The sequence below is a fragment of the Oryza sativa genome, chromosome 7, assembly GCF_034140825.1.
Source record: "Oryza sativa Japonica Group chromosome 7, ASM3414082v1".
Lineage (NCBI taxonomy): Eukaryota > Viridiplantae > Streptophyta > Magnoliopsida > Poales > Poaceae > Oryza > Oryza sativa.
In genome coordinates, this window is record NC_089041.1 from 15,344,422 (window position 1) to 15,352,108 (window position 7,687).

General features: G+C 37.8%; 1 long non-coding RNA gene across 1 annotated transcript; it reads right to left on the minus strand.

Moving 5' to 3' along the window:
- Positions 1–349: 349 nt before the first annotated feature.
- Positions 350–4,105, minus strand: LOC112939711 (uncharacterized). The gene is made up of 4 exons (XR_003243561.2): positions 3,324–4,105; positions 3,180–3,248; positions 870–1,068; positions 350–709 (listed from the first exon to the last, which is right to left on the minus strand). It is a non-coding gene; the product is annotated as an uncharacterized lncRNA (long non-coding RNA).
- Positions 4,106–7,687: the final 3,582 nt, after the last annotated feature.

Genomic DNA, 7,687 nt, shown 5'->3' on the forward strand with positions numbered 1-7,687 from the left:
GGTGTTGCTCCTCAGGATGTGACACAGGAAAGCCTACTGGCTTCCTCTCCAAAGTCTGTCCCTGTTTAGGCTATTGAGGAATAATTCTGGAACTTTGTTCTGCTTTCTGTCCCTCAGCCCTGGTGGCTTAGTTTGTCTTAATCTCTGTTCCTCTTTGTCCTTTTTATCTCTCCCAGGCTATCACTCTTTTGTAGCTTGTACTAGATTGCCCTCTTTATTATGTGTTTGGACCAATCAGTTGTTTGCTTCAGAATGTAATTTTATTATATTCTGCTTATTTTTTCCCTTATATGCTCTCTATGAATAATCATACAAGAAATTAGAATATTCTGTTGGAATATTAGAGGTGTAAATTCAGCAGACGAATGCAGACCTGTCTGGCAAGCAATTGATGAAAGTGGATGTTCAGTTTTTTGCTTACAGGAAACTGAAAAGGAGAGTTTTGATACTGCTTATATTAAGAAATTATCTCCAAAACGTTTTGATTCTCTCTCTTTCTCTCCTTCTGTGAGGGCTTCTGGTGGAATCTTGGTCTGTTGGGTTGGGGCTATATTTGCTGCTTCTACTGTTTGCATCACTAGGTCTGCAGTGATCATTAATTTTTCTTCAAAGCACTCTGCTGAGTCATGGACTCTTGTTTCAATCTATGGGCCTTGTAATGATCTTGATAGGTCCCTCTTTGTCCAATGGTTGTTTGATTTGCAAATTCCTGATAATGAAAATTGGATACTCTTGGGTGACTTTAATTTCTATAGATCTATTGATAATAGAAACATGGCAGGTGGGGATATGAATAACATGATTATCTTTAATAATATTATCAACAATCTTGGTCTTCTTGAGTTGCCTTTGAAAGGTAGGTCTTTTACCTGGAGTAATATGCAGAATTGTCCTCTTTTAGAGCAGCTTGACTGGTTCTTTACTTCTGTTTCTTGGACTGCCTGCTATCCAAGTACTTTGGTTAAGCCTTTGGCAAGAGCTATTTCTGATCATGTCCCATGTGTACTTCAGATTAAAACTTCAATTCCAAAGTCTGATCTTTTTAGATTTGAGAATTTCTGTAACATCCTGAAAATTCATGACAATAAAAATCACTAAAATTTTGAACTTTTTAAAAACTTTTGCATCATGTTGGATGTTATGGTTGCTATTGCTTGCCAAACTATAAATTGTCACAATTGAAAATTAAGATAAAGCTGTACAACTAAGTAAAAATTATAATAATAAGATAATTATTATTAATCATATAAATATTTGTGCACATGATAACAAGCCGAATAAAGTACAAGTCAATTATTAACTTCTATAATATAAATTACGGATTGAATGTTAAATACATGAACCATGGTGACAAATGTCATGACATCAAAGTAACCATTAAATAGTCGCCACTATAACGACCCTATATATAAGGAGTTTTCCACTGGAATAATTAAATTAATATTTATAATGTTCATCAAGTATCCCAAGGAGTCATCTAAATACTCATTGGTTGCATGCTTGCATTCACTCCTTGATTTTGTGACATCCAAGATGATTTAATTTCTCCTTGGTGTGACAAAAGTAACAGGTGTAACTTTTGTGGATGGAGGGAGTAATACTTTGTGGGTTGTGAAGATTTACATAAAGATCAATGGTGGGTTCTGGGTGATACTGGATCTATATAGTGTATAGTGAAATAATAAGTTTTCACATCACTGGACAATATAATATTTTTATTTGTGGGGGATAACATATAGCCAGTTGACTTGACACAGATTTGTTGGTAGTAGCACCTTAGCTATTCTATCAAAACAACTATCCATTTAGAATGTGTATTCATGATTTTCCAACTTTGACAGTTGAAAACTAAAATTTGCAAAACTAATTTGGATGGACCATGGAAAAGTAATGTAACTCGAGATTCATAAAGAGACAATGATAATAACATTTTGGACTAAGACATGGCTATGTCTTTCTCTTTCTTCAAAAAACAAGAATGGGGATAGAGGGAGAGATTCAGAAGATGTAGATTAGATTTTCTGTACTCTTTGCTTTTTCCGAACAGGAGGTTATGTCTTGACTTATATGCCAGTACCTAATAGAACTCCATTTATTTTTATAGGGTTTTGATTTTTAAAAATCCTTTAAGATTAAACCCTGACAACTGTTTTCTCATTTTTGAGTAGCTATAAAAAACCAATATTTTTTAAAGAACTTTGAAGATTGAATCTATTGGTATAATTTTTATGCACTAAATGTATTTGTAATTCGAGTAATTGTTCATCTATACAGTTTGACCTTTGCTTATGATAACAACACAATTTACTTAACAGATAGGAACTGCTATTTCCTTGCTCTTATCAGCTAATACCAAATTATGCCAACTCTTTGGCTCTTACATTGCTTTGCTGGTGCATATACCTATGAAACTAATTGTTGAAATAGTAGAGTAGAGAACATGAAAAATGAAAAGATTCATATGTACAAGCAAATGGTGTTGTTAATATTTTAACTAGGGGAACATATCTTGTGCACACAAGCTTCACGTGCACACTCCATGCACACCACTAACAAATGTCATTGAAATTTCTAGAGAAACATGTGCATATACTTTCAATAGTATTACACCTACGTGTAAAATCTTAACCTAAAATTCAGTATATTTTGGCTGTAAAAAAACAAAAATTATGACAGTTTTAAGACTACAAATCTGCTAGAATTTTGTCTTTTTTTTTTGCTCTCTATGTATGATGAATTTGAAGATAGGATTTTACACGTAGATGTAACTAGATGAAGCCCCGCGCGTTGCTGCAGGAGTTTTTTATGATATTAGAAGAAATAATAGTTACACTCATATAATTAAGATCGTGAGGTTTATAACAATTTAAATCATATAATATTGATCGTGGAAACAAATGTGGTTTGATATTGCTGCTGAAATATATGAGATATTTTCAGTACGTAGCATTCTATGATTAATCTTTGCATATAGATAACTGATGGAAGTGCCTAGTAAATTGAAATTGCATTTGGTCAAAAGGAATCGGGTGGGTCTACTGTATATATATGCATTTAGATCGAACCAATATGCAACCAATTCATTTCCATATAAGACAGCCTAGTGCTATGCTAAAGTAGTGCAAATCAATGAATAAAGGGAATATATCCATACATACAAAAAGGGATTAAGTGCTGACCTTGTTGTGTTGCTTAACTTAACACAATAAGTTTGAATCTGTAGAATCTGGCCTCCTTATTTGTTCAACCTACACAAAGGGGACCAACCGATTAGCTCACCAACATACTGTCAGAAAAATGTTCAGGATAAGCAAGAACTTAACTGGGTTTGCAAGATAAACGCTGGTCATTGATTCATGGCGTCAGTCAAGAGGGAATTAACATATTTTTTATTTAGAACCCACAGTGGATAAACTAATTAATGAAATGGAAGAGAAAAATTAGGAACACACATAGCAGTAAAACAGATAAAAATGGGCTTAATGCTGCTCAGAACCGAAACATAGAAGGCATCACAGGCAATAGGCATTCTCGATATGCGACGGAGAGTCATCTGCTACACATCTGCACATCAGAGCTGCAAACACAGATAAATCACAAAACATATTAGTACCATATATGCCTAGACCGTCGTTGCCACCCTCATCCAAGTTCGCCGTGACCAACGCTGCTGCCTTTGTCCGCGTCCACCGTCGTCGTCGCCGCCGCCGCCACCCTCGTCCGCGACCGCCGCCCGCCCTCATCCGCGTCCACCGCGCCCTCGACCGCTGCCGCCTCCCTCTTCCGCATCCATCGCCGCCCTCGACCGCCGGCCGGCGTCCTCGTCCGCGACCTCCGCCGCTGCCACCCTCGTCCGCGTTCGCCGTGACCAACGCTGCCGCCCTTGTCCGCGTCCGCCGTCGTCGTCACCGCCACCGCACTCAACTGCTGCCACCGCCCTCGTCCGCGTCCACCACGCCCTCAACCGCTGCCGCCTCCCTCGTCCGCGTCCGCCGCCGCCGCCGTCGTCGCCGCTTGTCCGCGTCCGCCGAGCACAGCGGCTGGCACGCGGGGATGGGGGAGGAGAAGCGAGCGCTTGTGGTGGCGGCAGATGTTGTGATGCGGTGGAGGGTGAAGAAACCCTGGAGAGAGAGGACATGGGCCGTGATAGGCTGGGCTTCACACGGGGACCTTCTCATCCAACGGTTCATATGCGATCTCATCCACCGATCGAACGGCTGAGATTTAGTGATGATGTGGAACGCTGAGGTTTCAGTTTTGGGTCTTAACTTTATAGAAAGAAGGGATACTATTGAAAGTACATTTATATTTGTTTCTAGAATTTTCAGTGATATTTGTTAGTTGGTATACATGATATGGACACGTGAAGGCTTGTGTGCATAGGATATGTTCTCTTTAACTATACAATTCAATTGCTAGTATTTGTTTGCTGAAACATCAAACCATAAGATATCAAGAGTGAGATAATTCCTTTTCTGATCAATAAAATTGTTGATCAATTAGTACGTTTAACCATTAATTTGGAAAAACCACCATTTACTAGCTGAAATTCTAATTATATCTTTTCTTGAAAATCATTAATCATGTGTTATTCTGTTTAATCCATCTTGATTGTATTTCATTAGTTGACATACTACTGAACTGACATTATGTTTATTGTGTATAAAATTACTTGGCAGGTTCTTTATTGTAATTGATGATTTACAGGCTAAAGATGTATGGGATATTGTTAACCAAGCATTCCCAAAGGTTTATCATTGCAGCAGAATAATAACAACAACAGAAATTAAGGACGTTGCTTTGGCATGTTGTGACTATCAACTTGAACATACTTTTAAGATGGAACCTCTTGGTGATGGAAACTCAAGAAAGTTATTTTTAAGTAGAGTATTTGGTTCCGAAAATAAATGTCCTAAAAGATTTGATGATGTTGCAAATAAAATTATAAGAAAATGTAGTGGCTTGCCCCTCGCAGTTATCAGTATAGCTAGTCTTTTAGCAAGACAGTCAAACAAATCAGAAGTATGGGATTGTTTAGATAACACATTAACTTCCACATTGATGACAAATTCTTCTTTTGAAGTAGTCAAGCAAGCAGTAAACCTTGCCTACAACAGTCTTCCTCATTCTCTGAAAACATGTATGCTATATCTTAGCATATATCCTGAGGGGCACATAATTTGGACGAATGATTTGCTGAAGCAATGGATGGCTGAAGGTTTTATTAGCTTGACACAAGGAACAGAAATCGATCGAGTTGCTGAAAACTATTTTTATGAGCTTGTCAACAGAGGAATGATACAACCTGTAGATGTTGACTATAATGATGAGGTGATATCTTGTACGGTTCACCACATGGTACTTGACGTTATTACGAACAAATCCATGGAAGAGAATTTTGTGACAGTAATTGATTGTTCTGAAACTAGTATAGGATTTCCTCATAAGGTTCGACGACTGTCCCTGCGGTTTAGCAGTACAAAATATGCAACAAATTTAGCAAATATCACACTGGCACAAGTTCGATCTTGGTACTTTGTTGGACTTACTAATTTTGTGCCTTCTATTATGGAGTTTAAGCTTCTTAGAGTAGTGATCCTTCAACTCTGGGGTTGCCATGATGGTCAGTCAAGTTTCAATCTGACTAATATTGGCAGACTATTTCAACTGAGATATATGAAAATTTCATGCAACATAAGTGTAGACCTGCCATTGAAGATGCAAGGGCTACAATATTTGGAAACATTGGAGATAAATGCAAGAATAAGTGCTATTCCATCTGACATTGTTCATTTGCCACGTTTGTTTCATCTACATCTTCCATGTATTACTGATTTGTCTAATGGGATTGGCAGCATGAGATCTCTGCGTTCTCTGGGATACTTTGACCTTTGTAATAACTCTGAAGACAACATAAGAAACCTTGGTGAGCTGACTAATCTGCAAGATCTTCGACTTACTTGTTCGACTGTACCATTTGACCGCTTGGAGAGGAACATGGAAGTTGTCAGCTCTTTCCTATGGAGACTTGGCAATCTGAAATCTTTATCTCTGGTTCCTAGTCACAGTGCTTCAAGCAAGTGCATTTCCTGCGATGGTTTGAGAATTGTGTCCACTCCTCCCAGACTTCTCCAGAAACTTGAGTTATTGATGCCTATTGGTGTGTTCTCTAGGCTTCCCAAGTGGATTGGACAACTTGACAAATTGTGTGTTTTAAAAATTGTTGTCAGAGAAGTACTGAGATATGATATCGACAATCTCATAGGATTGCCTTCCCTCTCAATTCTGTCACTGAATGTTCGGACAGTCCCTTCAAGCAAGATTATCTTTCATAAAACGGCATTTCCAGCTCTCAAGTACCTCAAGTTCAAGTGTAGACTACTTTGCTTAAGCTTTGAGGAAGGAGCAATGCCCAATCTGAAAAGGCTCAAGCTAGGTTTCAATGCACATGGAGCAGAGGAATACTGCAGTACGAGTGTCGGTATTGAGTTCCTTTTGAGCCTAACAGAAATCAATGGAGTAATTGGCGTCTTTGGTGCTAGTAAATCTGACAGAATAGCTGCAGAGCGCGTGTTGATCAATGTTTCAAAAGTACATCCAGGTTGTCCTAGCATCAATATCCATCAGGTAGATTGCATTTTTGACGGTAATGAAGCAATGAGTAGCAAGGCTGAAGAAAAGGCATACATGTCTCTACAGGAAACACAATGTCAGATCTTGGAGAAAGTTTTAACTGATCAACATGGCATTCTGGAACTTAACACACAGAAAAATAAGGAAGGAAGAGTTGTCAGACGGTACGAATTATATCATCTTCTCTAAGTTCTTCTTTCCCCTTTATTTCAGTGTTAGCTTTAATTATCTGGCATGTCAGCATTTCCATGTTATGTGTTACTATGCTCTAGCTAGCTTTTGGTTCTTGTCTGATATTATATATGTATATATATTTAACAAACTATGAATGTGTTGTCAGGGCTTCTCCCTTGTGCATTCTGGCAGGAACTTCTTTTTCACGTTTCCCAGATACGTCTGGTCCGCTAGCTGCTTCCCCTCCACAGTTGCCATATATAGGTAATTGAATAAAGCTCTCCTAAAGCTGAATACAAAAAAAAAATCATAGGAAAGCTCCAAGACTATCTAATATTCTACCTGCAATTCAATTGGTATCTAGGAAGTACAGTTGCATACTCATTCAAAATCCTGGCTTCATTACAAATTCTGAATATTACAAAATAATTAGCATTGTGACTTGTGAGCACAACAAAATCTTACATAATTTGTGAGTAGTCAACATACACATACCGGACACATTTTTTTCAAGTTGTGATACTCATGTTTTTTTTTTTGTTGACATACTCATTTTTTTTTCAATTTTAGATGGTTCATCTTGGTATGGATAAACAAAGAAAGTATTTAAGTCTTACAAAGATAGGGCACTTCTTTTTATGGATATACATCAAAGTAAATAAGCAATCAATATCCCATTCTAATGATTCTTGTGGTTCTGGGGAATCCAGCTACAGGAGAACCTGCAACTCTCTGCCGACTCTTTGATCTTAAACTTAAGAATGCCATGTTAAGAACTAGTGCCCTATGTGGACGATCGATGAAGTTGATAGTAGAAGTAAAACAAAGGGGTGATGACTGGTCACTGACTAAGTGTATATGGACTTTTTCTAATTTTTTT